At 39.8% G+C, this 13543-nt stretch overlaps 1 long non-coding RNA gene and 1 other non-coding gene across 2 annotated transcripts in view; one reads left to right on the forward strand and one right to left on the reverse strand.

Annotated features, from left to right (window-relative positions):
• LOC126458201 (uncharacterized) overlaps positions 1-13543 on the reverse strand; it is a 205803-nt gene that overhangs the window by 48907 nt on the left and 143353 nt on the right. The gene's annotated exons all lie outside the window — the stretch shown is intronic.
• Positions 8628-8709, forward strand: Trnas-aga (transfer RNA serine (anticodon AGA)). Its single transcript has one exon. It is a non-coding gene; the product is annotated as a tRNA-Ser (tRNA).

The following is a 13543-nucleotide window of genomic DNA, read 5'->3' on the forward strand; positions in this document are numbered from 1 at the left end:
CGCTCGCCGTAACTCAGCCCCCGACAGAACCGGTCAGCCGGGGGATATAGCTGGCTGGGGCTGGGCTGGGCTGGGCTGGCCGATACTGAATCACCCGTCCCCTCCCGGTCCGGCTGCATCGCCACACCCAGCCGGCTCGTCGGCGCCCTCGAATGCAACAGGCCAGAGTCGTGAGGTGCTACTGGCTGCGAGACCACGAGCGACTCCTGAACACTCCGCGACTAAATATGCCGTGCCACACCGGGACTCCAACGCTGGTCTCTGGTACTCGTATATCCCCCAGCAGGCGCCAGAGCACTTCTGGCACGAAGTCCCAAGCGACTGGAAAAAAATACGCAGTGACTCACGTATATAAGAAAGGTAAGAGAACGGACCCACAAAATAACAAACCAATATCCTAACTTCTGTTTGCTGTAGAATCCTTGAACATATTCTCAGTTCTAAAATAACATACCTTCTTGAGAAAGGGAAGCTTATTTCCACGAATCAGCATGGTTTTAGAAAGCATCGCTCGTGCGAAACTTATCTTGCCCGGTTGTCACATGATGTAGTGAGAACTACGGATGAAGGGCAACAGGCAGATTTCATATTTCTGTCCGCAGCTCGTGGTCGTGCGGTAGCGTTCTCGCTTCCCACGCCCGGGTTCCCGGGTTCCATTCCCGGCGGGGTCGGGGATTTTCTCTGCCTCGTGATCACTGGGTGTTGTGTGATGTCCTTAGGTTAGTTAGGTTTAAGTAGTTCTAAGTTCTAGGGGACTGATGACCTAAGGTGTTAAGTCCCATAGTGCTCAGAGCTATTTGAACCATTTGATGGCGTTGTGTACAGTAGGGTGTCGAAGTTGAGTGACAGTAGGAAGGTACAAGACGACTTAGACAAAATTTCCAGTTGGTGTGATGAATGGTAGCTAAGGTGCTGCCTTTCACTGAAACTGAAACTGAGTCATTGGGACTCACTTCACATGTTTTGGGGAAATCTGTTTTGGCCAATGTCAAGAGGAGCCAAATGCCAAAGGTTGGGAAGTCTATTAATCGTCGGTAGTTCAAACGACGAATGATGATACCCCTTAGTTAGAGAAATGGCAGCAAGGGGCAGGAAAGAACACCAGCTGCACTCAGTATGTATGCCTGGGGCCCTCATTCGACATGTTCAAGAGGCTACTCCAGCATCCATTGAGGGAATAGGGTGCAGCCAACTGCAGATTATGCCGCACGTTGTAACAAATTATGCCTGTCTCTGGGCTCTGAGGTCATTCTTGCGTCATTCCAGCGACTGGCAGTGAAGACTGAGAAGATCAGCCTTGTGCATGGAACTTCAACGAAGTTCACAATTTTCAAATGGCTCTTAGCACTATGGGACTTGACATCTGAGGTCATCAGTCCCCTGGACTTAGAACTACTTAAACCTAACTAACCTAACTACATCACACACATCCATGCCCGAGGCAGGATTCGAACCTGCGATCGTAGCGGTCGCGCGGTTCCAAACTAGCGCCTAGAACCGCTCGGCCACTCCAGCCGGCCAGTTCACAATTTGCAGCATTTTCCCCGGAACTGATCGTTGGCTTTGAGTCGAGTGGAAGAACTGAACCAGAGACTTGTCAAAGGTTTTGTTACAAGCTAGAATGCGACTTCATGGACATGCGACGTAGGGTTGAAAACTGTAGGGTCCTCCTAAATGGGTCAGGTGTGCACTACACATCATAGACTGCTGCTCATGTAGCTGACTGTGTGTATAGGGAGCACACGAGCGTTTTTCAGATTAGGCGACTCTGCATCCAGTCGAGATAACGATAGCTGCAGGGTAAGATCGAAAGACAGGTGAGGGTATTAAAATCCTATTGGTTAACTGCCGAAGCATTCGCAACAAAATGCCAGTGTTTAAAGCGCTCCTTAAAAGCAGTGAAGCTCACATAATACTCGGTAGGCCTACAGAAAGCTTGTTGAAACCGGAAATTTTGGGGAAAATTTAATTGTATATCGAAAGGATAGGCTAATAGGAAATGGAGGTGGTGTACTTGTCGCAGGAGACAAGAAACTCAGATCCACCAACATAGAAATTGAAGCTGCATGCGAGATTGTCTGGGCAAGAGGCTGAATGAAACGCGTTTGGATGCCAAGAGAGCAAGCTGTGGTCCCTCTAATGACTACCGTAGCAGAATATTGTCGTATGGTCTTTCACAAAACCCAAAGAAATTTTGGTCGTGTGCAACGGCTGTTAGTGTCACCAAAGTTAGTGTCCAGTCCCTAGCGAATCAGAAACCAAAATCTGAAGTGCTTAATTCCGTTTTCAAATGTTCCTTTACACAAAAAAAGGATAATTGCCCCAATTTAATCCTCGTGCCGCTGAAACGATGACTGCAGTATGTATTAGCGTCAATGGTGTTGAGAAATATGTGAAATCTCTAAAATTGAACAAAGTTCCAGGGTCCGATGGAATCACTGTCAGATTCTATATTAAATTTGCGGCTGAGTTAGCCCCTCTTATAACTATAATCTATCGTAGATTCCTCGAACGAAAAAGCCATACCCAGTTCCTGGAAAAAAGCGTAAGTCACACTCGTGTACAAGAAAGATTAGACTAGATTCGATTAGATTCAGTTTCCGTTCCATAGACATAAAAAATGAGATGATTCTCGTGGGTGTGGAACATGTCATAAAGTACAACATAAAAACGTAAAACATTTGAATATATTACTTACTACCCTGTTCATTTGTCTGGAGATAATCGAAATAGATAAATACAATGCAGTAAACTGGAACAGCTAATATTTACAGATTAACACAGAATGAAACACTTATGCAATATTAATAAATTTATCAAACACAAAAAATCCTACTCTTGACTGTTGTGACCAAGTATGGTCAAAATTGAAATCTAACAGATATTTTTACTTAAGCTGGCTTAACAGTCTCTGTTAAGATATTCATCTATGGAGTAGGAGTGTAGGAGTGTGATTCACAAGACTACCGTTCAATATCCTTGACGTCAATTTGCTGTAGAATCTTAGAAAACATTCTGAGTTCAAACATAATAAGGTATCTCGAACAGAATAACCTCCTCCACCCCAACTAGCATGCATTCCGAAAACAATGATCATGTAAAACCCACTCTCTCTTTTCTCACGTGACATACCGAAAGCTTTGGCTCAAAGAAGGCAGGTGGATGCAGTATTTCTTGATTTCCGAAAGCCATTTCACTCTACCACCTATGCTTGTTGTAAAAGTACGATAATATGGGTATCAAGTGAAATTAGTGACTGGATTGAGGACTTTTTGTTAGGGAGGACGCGCATGTTACCTTGGATGGAGAGTCATCGTTAGATGTAGAAGTATCTTCAGGTGTGCGTCAGAGAAGTGTGTTGGGACCCTTGCTGTTCATGTTGTATATCGTTGACCATGGAGACACTGTTAATAGTAATCTCAGAGTTTTTGCAGATGATACAGTTATCTACAATGAAGTACTGTCTGAAAGAAGCTGCATAAATATTCAGTCATATCTTCATTAGATTTCAAAGTGGTGCAAAGATTGGAAATTTGCTTTAAGTGTTCAGAGATGTACAACTGTGCACTTCACAAAACGGTAAAACGTAGTATTCTATGACTACGATATCAATGAGTCACTGAAGGAATCGGCCGTCATACACCTACCTGTGTGTAACACTTTGTAGGGATATGAAATGGAATGACCACATAGGCTCACTCGTGGTAAAGCAGGTGGTACAGACTTCGGTTTGTTGGTAGAATCCTGGTCAAGTGCAATCAGTCTACAAAGGAGACTGCTTACAAATCACTCGTGCGACCGGTTCTAGAATATTGCTCGTGTGTGTGGGACCCGTACCAGATAGGACAAACGGGGGATACTGAACACACACATAGATGGGCAGCACGAATGGTCACAGGTTTGATTGATCCGTGGGGGAGTGTCTCAGGGATACTGAAGAAATTGGAGTGGAAGACTCTTGGAGACAGACGTAAACTATCCTGAGAAAGTCCACAGTTTTGTTGCTTTAGACGTTTTATTATCGCGTGCGTGTGGTATTTCCTCCAGCTACAGTTGTGGTGACTGATTCGGTACTTTAAATAATGTACCTATTGCAATGCCTACAAGTTTCCTAGAACGACGTTCACTGGTTTGACTGAAGAGTAACTGCATTTTCTTGCGCAGATATACGATGTTTTTCCGCAAAAGGTCAGGTCTTCTGCTGTTTACCATCCATTTTTTGTTCTTAAAACAGCATTCTATAACAAATACCTGTAGGTTACAAGAGAAAAGTAAATGAACTCACCGGTAACGTACCATTTCATACCTCTCAGGATCCTTAGGAAACCTAAGAAAAGACAAATGTGGTGTCTTCTTCTTATTGCGCTGCAGACGCTCCCGTTTGTAAAATATATATAATTTCTACAAACCAATAAAAACAATTACGATTCGCATTCGCTTTCACACGATATCACTGAACAGTATAACTTGCTGGCCGCAAGGCGCTCTCCTTTCCTCACAGAGACAAAGGTTAGTTACGAAGTTCACTGTAAAAAAAAAAAAAAAAAAATAGGAATACCGCATTTTCGATTGTACGTGGTGAGAACTCGGACAGCCGGGTTCTTCAGCTGCTGGTGCAACAACTTCTAAAATCAATTACTTCTTCGCAAAAAATATTAATGAATATGTCTCACATATCTCAAGAAATTCTGCTTCCGTTGCTTCTATGAAACACGCACTTAAAAATGTAAAACATTGTCAGGACAAACACGCTTTATTAAAGCGCCATCATTACGTCAAATCTTCGATATCCAAAATCACAGAGCTTTTAATACGTTTGTCTGCATGTCCATCTTCCGCAGCAGCTGTTACAATCAGTTATTATTGCTTTTCCGTCTTGAGCTTACTACAATTTAATTAAAGAGAATTACACCAGACGCGTTTCGCTTTTATTTATAAAGCATTTTCCGTGGTTATTCTGCAAATTGGATACATAAGTTATTGCCGGTCGGAGTGACAGAGTGGTTGTAGGTGCTACAATCTGGAACCGCGCGACCGCTACGGTCGCAGGTTCGGTCCTGCCTCGGGCATGGATGTGTGTGATGTCCTTAGGTTAGTTAGATTTAAGTAGTTGTAAGTTCTAGGGGACTGGTGAGCTCAGAAGTAAAGTCCCATAGTGCTTAGAGTCATTGGAACCATAAGTTTGTACATTGTTCGTTGTTTTATGTCAAAAAAAAAAAAAAAAAGAAAGAAACTTGCACTCAACCTCCACATCTCTCGCACCTCTGCCTAACATACAAGAAGTTTTCACTAATTTACCCCCTCTCACTCACTCTCTCTCTCTCTCTCTCTCTCTCTCTCATACTACACACACACACACACACACACACACACACACACACACACACACACACAAGTGTAGTTCCTCAGGTTGGCAATATTCACAACGTAAAACAGGCCTAACACTGTTACTGTGCAGAGTGAGAAAACACCTATCTTCAGTTCAATTTATGAAGGTGAAGTGCAAATGATGCAGCGCAAGAAATACTGCGCAGAATGGCAAAAACTGCCAAGTGCATATCGAAGTCGTTCGGCGTCAACCGCTGCTAGCAAGGAGGCAAGAAGCAGTAGTTTCAATATGTAAAGGAAAACTATAAGTAACTTGCATACCAACTTCATAAACAAAATGCTGTCTTTTTAACCTAAAACAACCAAAAATGGAGAAGCGGCTGCCTCTAATTTGCAAAATAACCACGGAAAATGCTTTATAAATAAAAGCGAAACTCTTCTGGCGTTAACCTCGGCAGTTCAATTTACGAAGGTGAAGTGCAAGTGATGCAGCGCAAGAAATACTGCGCAGAATGGCAAAAACTGCCAAGTGCATATCGAAGTCGTTCGGCGTCAACCGCTGCTGGCAAGGAGGCAAGAAGCAGTAGTTTCAATATGTAAAGGAAAACTATAAGTAACTTGCATACCAACTTCATGAACAAAATGCAGCAAGCTCAACACGGAAAGCTAATAATAACTGGCTGAGCTCTTACATTACGAAAGATATAAACACAGAGGGTTGACCTGGTACCTCACCGTAGTTGCTTTTTGTGGTGAAAACCACGTGTGTTACAGTTACGGGTTGTGGTTTGTAACAAGACAGAATCGGTTGGTCTGAATAGCAAAAGCGCAATTTATGAAATTTCCCTGCACTGGCTGCAACTGAGGAAACTTTTGCATACCATACCGTTTGTTACAATCACAGCTACAGTTCAATGGATTGCACAATAAATGTCATTAAAAACTGTGATGTTAAGTTCAGTTGTAAACGAGCCAAAGCTGAAGCCATCATTAAGGTGTATGAACTCCTTGCTGTAAACCAATTCTTAAAGAAGGTACTGACCATGTAAACTTTGTAAGTTTATCCATTGATATCAGTAACCGCAAATCAACGAAGTTTCTTCCAGTATTAATTATATATTTCATTTCAGAAATCGGGGTGCATCAAAAACCACTGGAATTCATTTCTACTGAAACTGAAACTTCTGATCTAATATCTAAAAATGTGATGTCCGTTCTGCATGATCACTGCCTAGAAACAAAGTTTGTGTGTTTATCTGCTAACAACACGAACAGTATTTTTGGCAGAGCAAACGGAAGTGGCAGAGGGAATGTTTTTGCTAAAATTACAAGCAATCTTTGGTAGATATTACCTTATAGGTAAGGTTGCGTGGCACATATAATCCGCAACAGTCTGGAAACAACAGTTGGGAGGCTGTTCATTGATATAGAGAAAATCTTTGTAAAATTTACAAATATTTCAATATTTTTACCTTACGGGTGAAAAGACGCAAAGAGTTCTGTGATTTGGTGAATGCCAGTTACCGTCAATTGCCATGGTTGGCATTGCTTCCTGCTCTTGAAAGCATATTGGATTTATATCCTGATCTGAAATCATTTTTCTCTCTGAATCAGTTTGTCGTTTATCTTTGCAACCAGTTTTCAACGATGAGGAGTCTGACTGATTGTAGTTTGCTCGTAGTCGAATTATGATTATAATTTGCTCTTAGTCCGAGCAATTTTTTTGAAACACGGCATTCGAAAAATCGAAAAGCAGGATGTCTGCCTTGCAGAGAGAATGCCTTATTACTCACAACAAAATTAAAAAAAAGTAAAGAAAATAATTTTATGAGATTCATATGTAAGTGATATATTGTATGACGGTGGGTTTTATTCCTGTGTTATGCATTCTATAATGTAGCACCTGAATATGTCGTTTCATTGGGGAAGCAGTTTTCACATTATAATTCACTTTGATGGATCAGTTCTAAAAAGAAGCTACAATGGAGTGATACAGAATCAAGTATACTACTGATTCAGAAAGTAAGGAGTATAGAAACTGACAGTGCAGAACAGTCTGATGAATATTGTACTGTCAAAACGATTGTAGCTAAAAAAAATTAAACTACTGGAATGATTCCAAGGATGAAGTGAGAGAGATGGGTTGCAGTCCTTAAAATGTTAAAGGAAAAATGCATAAATGCAAAAGCCCTGCCTAAAATTGTGGAACTTGCTCTGCGCATCCTGAGATCGAATGAAGCAACTGAGCGTTTGTTTTCAAAAATGGATCATTATTGTTCACGTGAAAAAAAAAAGGTTTCATAGATGGAACAACTGCCAATGCAATGACTGTCAGGTGTAATCCAAGCATTTCATATGCAGATCTGTACGATCTGTTATGCAGTAAGTGTGTGTGTGTGTGTGTGTGTGTGTGTGTGTGTGTGTGTGTGTGATCTTCACTGAGGTGAAAAATAGAAATCAAATTCTGTTAATACGAAGAATTTGTAAGTGCACTCCATTCTGTATTCTAATATATATTGCACTGATGGAAAGAGTATTTATTCAGATTCAAGTTTCCGTCATTCTAATGTTCTGTCAACACAGTATTTCACAAATTATTGATCAGTTGATCACCGCCATTTCAGGTGTTCCGTGTGTTCATGGGGAAAAAACGGTAGATTTACTGAAACAGAAGTAATGTCACAGACTCAAAGCGAATAGCGTCGTACCGGTACAACGAAGAAAAGATGCAGAAATGATGATGAAGGATAAGGAGACTTTTCTCATCTTGTTGGTTCTTATGATGGCTGTTGTCATGTTACTGCTATCAGTCAAATCTATCATTTATTATTACATTGTAACAACTATGACATACTTTTATAGGTGACATCATTTTGTTAATCTAGACAGTCGTTTCAGTCTTCTTTCCTTTTTCTTTTTTGCAATCATACCTGTTACTCACGTCAGTGAATTTCAGTTAAGATGGAGAGCTTGAAAATCTTCGGTAAATTGATTATTTTACATTCAAAGACTAAATGACACATTTAATATAAAAATGAACGTCTTTTATAACGATTTCGAAATATGGTGTACGAAATTGGTTTCAAAAAGTAGTCTACGCGAGTGCACCCTGCGATCATCTTTATGCGCCCGGCACCGTCAGAGCGACGCTCGCCGTCATTACAGTGGGCGCAAACTGATAAACGTTTCAGAATAGTAACCCTCCCCCCCTCCCACTATAGTACCAATAACAAAAATTCTAAGTCGAAGTCCGCTATGGACTCAGCGGCTACAACCCAGGACGCCACAGTAATACAGCAGCAGTCGTGGCCGAGTGGTTAAGGCGTCTGACTAGAAATCAGATTCCCTCTGGGAGCGTAGGTTCGAGTCCTACCGACTGCGAAAATTTTATTTCGTGTATAGTCATTGCAATCATTAATAGTGTTTCTTACTAATGGTACAGTTACATTTAACTCATATTTGAACATAATTGTGTTATAATGAAAAAGCAAATTGAAATGTAAAAAAAACAAGTTACATAGCTACTTTCAATGTAAACTCTCTTTTAAAAACAGGAAAATTAAAACATCTTACAGATACCCTCAAACATCATAGAATACTCATAACATCACTACAAGAAACTCGATACATAGATGAAAACAATTTTGGTTCCGGAGGTTTCAGAATATACAAAGGAAAGATAGGCAAAAGAATAATGAAAAACACACCCCACCTCGGAACGGGCTTTATAATAGATAAAAGTATTTTAGACTCCATTATCAGCTTTCAATCACAATCGGAAAGACTCTCCACACTCACTTTTAAATCTGCTAATAGAGTATACACAATTGTGAATGCACATGTCCCCATAAATGAAGACAATAGGAAAAATAAGGAAAAGGTGGAACGTTTTTGGGAACAACTAGATGACGTGGTGCAAAAGATCCCAGACAAACACAACATCATACTTACGGGGGACTTCAATGCTCAAGTAGGAAAAGAGAAGAAATACAAAAATATTGTTGGAAACTACCCAGCGCACAATAGAACTAACCAAAATGGAGTCAGATTAGTAGAACTCTGCCAAGTGCATGGCTTGATCCTGAAATCCACAGCCTTTAAGAGACTACCCAGAAAACAGAAGACATGGACCTCACCAAACCCACACTTGGGTGAATTTCAACTTGATCATGTGGCGATAAAATGGAAACACCATACAGAAATACAAAATGTAAAGTACTCAGAGGAGCAAACTTGGATTCTGATCACTATCTTTCTAAAGTAAAACTCAAAATTATCCCCAAAAGGAAAGATAGAAACAGTAAACCCAAAAGCAGAAGATACGATCCAGAAAAGATAATGAATTCGAAGGAGTTTCCCCTCGCAACTCAAGATATAAGGAACCAAAATTGGGATGAAATGAAGGAAAGCCTACTAACCAAAGCTGAACAAATAGCACCTATAACCAAAATCAAAAAACACGCATGGTGGACAGAGGAATGTGACAAACTTATTGAGCAAAGAAAGAAAGCATGGCAACAGATGCAATCTCAGAAAAATGAATATAATGGGCAAAATTTCCTGAGTGTAAGAAAACTAGTGAGTAAAAACCTCAAAAGAATTAAAAAAGCACAAGAAGATCAACTCCTTTTGCAGGTCAACGAAGACTTCAACAAAAACAAGACTAGGAGCTTTTACAGAACTTTTTTAAAAAAAATAACCAAGTACAGCCCACCGACACTCCAATTACAAGATAAAAATGGTAATATTGCACACAACAACAGGGATAATTGCAAAATTTTGAGGGAATATTTCAGAAACCTTCTCAACTGTAAAGAACCAATTGAAAAAATGGATTTCAGCAACTCAACTTCAACAAGTCCTAACTCAGAACCACCCACCGTCGAGGAACTACAATCAATCATTTTGAATCTCAAAAACTATAAGGCTTCGGGAGAGAACCAAATTACAGCTGAACTGTGGAAAAATGTTAATAGAAATGCCATAGAATCTCTCCAAAACATATTTGAAGAAATATGGAAAACAGAAAGAATTCCGGATGAATGGAAGATGGCCCTCATTCACCCAATTCATAAGAGGGGATCCAGAACAGACCCCAACAATTACAGAGGGATTTCGCTCCTTGACGTAACATACAAAATACTGTCTAAAGTCCTTTTGAACAGAGCAGAACCCCAGCTACATTGTCAACTTGGAGAATACCAGGCAGGCTTCAGGAAGGGAAGATCCAACCCCAGCTACATTGTCAACTTGGAGAATACCAGGCAGGCTTCAGGAAGGGAAGATCCTGCCCAGAACAAATTCTAAACCTCAAAAATCTTATGGCCTACCAAAAATCGAGAGCAAAAGCGTATGTCATCACATTCATTGACTTTCAAAAGGCGTACGACTCCATAGACAGGGAATCTCTAATCTCCATATTAAAAGAATTGAACCTAGACAATAAAACTACAAACCTAATTAGAGAAACCATCACCAACACATACTCCAAAATTAAATTTATGGGAGAACTCTCAGACCTATTTGAGATAAAAACTGGAGTACGACAAGGTGATGGACTCTCTCCATTGTTATTTAACTGTGCGCTAGAAAAAATAGTAAGAGAATGGAACAAGAAAATCAATAGTGGAATCCGACTAGGAACAAAAAACAAAGGCATCAAGGTTAATTGCCTAGCATTTGCAGATGATATGGCCCTACTAGCTGAAACATGGGAAGATGCCAAAGAACAGATCCTCGAATTACAGAAACAAGCAGAGAAAATAGGCCTTAAAATTTCTTTTGAAAAAACCAAAATAATCACAAATATAAAAAAGCCAATGAAATATCTTAAAGTAAGAGACCAAAAGATCGAAATTGTTAAAGAATTCAAATATCTTGGTGAATGGATTAGCTGGAACGCCCTTGAGAAAAAAGCAATAGAATTAAGAAGAAACAAAGTTGAACTAGCCTTTCAGCTTACTAAAAATACTTATAATAAAAAGTCCCTCTCATGGAATTCAAAAATAAAACATTACAACACTGTCATTAAACCAGAAGCACTATATGCAGCTGAGACATTATCTATCACTAACCATGGCCCAATTGAAAGGCTAGAGATCAAAGAAAGAAAAATATTGAGAAAAATTTTAGGCCCCAAATTTCATAACGACAAACTAATTCATACCACAAATGAAACACTCTACAAAACCACAGAAAAACTTTCGGATACAATGAGGAAAAGAAGAATTGAGTTTTATGGGCACATTCTCAGAATGAACCCAAATAGACTTACATAAAGAATGTTTGACTACTTCAGGAATAAAAAATCCAAACCAAATTGGTTTATCCAAACAGAGAAAGACTTAAGAGAACTACACATCACAGAAAAAATGCTCACAGACAGGACCGCAAAAATGATAAGCAAAGACAGAAAAGAGGGATTCCAGCTCCAAAATAGAAAGAAAAGAACGATTGTCATCTCTGATGAGGAAAGAAAAGCAAGATCAGAAAGAATGAAGCAGTACTGGGCGAAAAGAAAGGCACAGAACACACAGAAGTGATTGATTCAACGTACCCCAAAGTTGGGTGAAACGAAGAAGAAGAAGAAGAAGAAGAAGAAGAAAAACTGCTACCACCCTCGACAACTTATGGACTGCTTCACACATTTCGACCGACATCAGAGGCGGTTAAATCGTCAATATTCCACACTCGCTAAACTCCGTCCAAAATAATTATCTCAGTAAAAGTTTTATAATGAAAGACATCCTAAAAGAAAGTTCGTAAAACGGCCACGGCTCTCAAAGGGATAACAATTTCTCATAAATGCGAACTGCGATTGCCACAGGGCAAATGGGAATTCGTGGGGGACGATTTAGCGATGAAAATAACGCCAGGTGGTGCCAGATCGACTTGGTACAAAGTGTGGAATACCCGGACAATAACGACGAACTCCAGGTTTTACTCCATCTAATTAAACGATAAGCGGCACATGGAAATTGTAATTTGGAGTACGCAGTCGAATGTCGTTTTGAGCTCCCAGAATTTGTCGCGATATGGGACACAGAAAGGGGGATGATTAGATTGATAAGTAGACCGGACATACACAGTATACACGCCCGTAACGGCATGGAACACGAATGGAAACCGTTTCCAAAGGCAAAGCGACGCGCAATTACGTGACTCAAGGCGCACACAATCAAACCATTTTTGGACTTGAATTAACGCACCACGAGAAAGTAACTAGCCATTCAAAATACAGTATTACATACGCGAAATTTCTCAAGATTCCAGTTTGTAGAGTTTATGACAATATTAGGACATAACAGCTTATGGTAAAGTAACCGCGAAAATTTAAATCTGTGCAGTGTTTTAATGAGTTTATTATTAGACATGGTACAAGTGGTAACATTAATCAGTGACGAAATCGGTTTGTTCTTCCCCTGCAACTAAACACCCGTTATTCTTGCCACAAGTGTCCAAAAACCAAACATTCAATGTGATCCATGCATTTACCGCATCTCTGAACTGTACTACATGCAATATCGTAATTAAAAGAATGAATTAATTTAATCCCATGAGGTTAGCTTTGTTTGATTCTCAAAATATTTGTTACTTTTGTGGCTGTTCTGTGAAAGAAAATATTGTAACTAAAAAAATACTGCGAATATTTTACTCGTGTAATATTATAGCAATGCTTCCACAATATACTAACTAAGAATCAATCGCTCCAGTAGTGATGTAGATGAACGAGGGTAAGAAAACTGGGAATCAAATGCTTGATATCATTTGTAGTTCGATCTTTGACCGCCCAGGCACCAAGATACTCGCTTACTATTCGTAAAAAGGGATAAAACTGGAATCACGAACAACGAGTTGTATGGAATTGTTAAATCTATGTTACCGGCAATGTCATGTGTTCATTAATTTACTTCGCTGTTTTCCCACAGTTAATTCAAGCGAAAATAATATTCTTCTTCTTCTTCTTCTTCTTCCGTCATGCATTAGGCTTTCCCTCAGCCTGTTGCAGCCACACCTGGTCCATCGTTTTGCATGTCTTCCAATGCATCTTTTAACTTGCGGAGTATATCGCCAAAAATGTGGTGGTAATCTTGATTTGTCCATTCGTAACAAAAGGGATATCTATTTTTGTCAGTATTCGTCAACCTTTCTGTTTATATCGAAAATTTTTAATTGCTTCCTGATAACTGTATTTCTTTTGTAGTCTAGCTTGATG

Source organism: Schistocerca serialis, chromosome 2 (assembly GCF_023864345.2).
Source record: "Schistocerca serialis cubense isolate TAMUIC-IGC-003099 chromosome 2, iqSchSeri2.2, whole genome shotgun sequence".
Lineage (NCBI taxonomy): Eukaryota > Metazoa > Arthropoda > Insecta > Orthoptera > Acrididae > Schistocerca > Schistocerca serialis.